Here is a 1,245-nt window from a genome sequence, read left to right as displayed (position 1 = left end):
AAAGGCAAAAACACACAAGCTCAGAGAGGGACAGATGGAGCGAAAGGAGACAGAAATGTAGAAGGAAAACAATTAGGAAGGGATGGAGAGAGGAGGCTTCATCGTTTATCAGTTAATGGGCTCGGTTTGTTCAGCCCCTTGTCATTGGACATGCCCTGAAAACCAACACAAAAAAAAGGGAGCCACCCTCACGAAGGGATGTGCAAAGGCAGGTCTGGCCCCTTTTGGAGGTTGTGGTGTGTTTGTTTAACTGCCCCTGAATAATCTGCAACGGAGATGTCCTAGCCTCTTTTCATCTTCTAATAAATTAATCCCCGATTTGCTGCCGGAGGAACCTTTAATGCACAGTCGAATCCCTGGGGATTGCTCTCCAGATCCTTCGTGCTTTAGGAGTCGCTTTCTCCACTGCTCCAGAAACTTGGATTTTCCTTTCTGAAATCCCAGCCCCAAACTTCCCCGTGCAGCCTGGCGGCGGTCCTTGCAAGAGCCGCGGGCAGCCCCTAGGCGGCGCTGTTTCCCCTCCTAACCGGCAACGCACGGACACAATACAAGCCGGTGCTGTTTAATTAACGTGCAAATTGAGTAGATTAAATGACTCTAAATAATTAGCCACAGATCCTATAAACAGGATAACGTATTTAATTAAGCAGCGATATAGATTTTTGGAAACTGTTAATGTATTTTTAGAATGGCTGCTCAGATCTTTCACTTTCCTCCAACTTCAAACAACATGTAAGTACAGACCTTCAAATATGAATAAATATCTGGAAACAAGATCATGCCTGTTAGCTCCAGCTAATAGAAATGTTGGTTTAGCAGCAACCTGCATGGAATGCACTCGGGCCAATAACTTTCCGCCCTGTGCTAACACATGTGAAGGCTGGGATGTGTTTTCCAGGGGTAGGAAGGAGACTACAGTGTGAGGGATAAGGTAAGTGAAAATAAAATCCAATTTCATTATATCAATCAAATTTAATTGGCAATTTGTATAAGCAATGACCAGGCTGGCTTTAGGTAAAACTATTAGAGGGAAATCGGGTTGCTACTAAAATTCTTGGTTAGTTAATTAGTGTCTGAACTGCAGAGGAAAAAGATCCTCAGATTTACTCTCTACAAAGGGAGAGCAGCACAGACAATTCATTAAGCAGGCGGCTTGTAAATTAGAGCTAAGTTAACCTGATTTCCCTTAATTAAAACATCTTTTCTCGTTTACGATGTGGATATAAGTAGATCTCCAGGGTTTTG

At 43.3% G+C, this 1,245-nt stretch overlaps 1 protein-coding gene across 1 annotated transcript in view; it reads left to right on the top strand.

Annotated features, from left to right (window-relative positions):
• Positions 1 to 847: 847 nt before the first annotated feature.
• UNCX (UNC homeobox) overlaps positions 848 to 1,245 on the top strand; it is a 14,500-nt gene continuing 14,102 nt past the window's right edge. Inside the window, exon 1 of the mRNA XM_067550880.1 lies at positions 848 to 931. The gene's annotated coding sequence lies outside the window, so the exon portion shown is untranslated. The remainder of the gene's footprint in view (positions 932 to 1,245) is intronic.

The sequence above is a fragment of the Emydura macquarii genome, unplaced genomic scaffold, assembly GCF_026122565.2.
Source record: "Emydura macquarii macquarii isolate MOO-44397 ecotype Brisbane River unplaced genomic scaffold, CSIRO-AGI_Emac_v2 contig_1348, whole genome shotgun sequence".
Lineage (NCBI taxonomy): Eukaryota > Metazoa > Chordata > Testudines > Chelidae > Emydura > Emydura macquarii.
The sequence above is the reverse complement of the archived record's forward strand: the minus strand, read 5'-3'. Positions and strand labels throughout refer to the sequence as shown.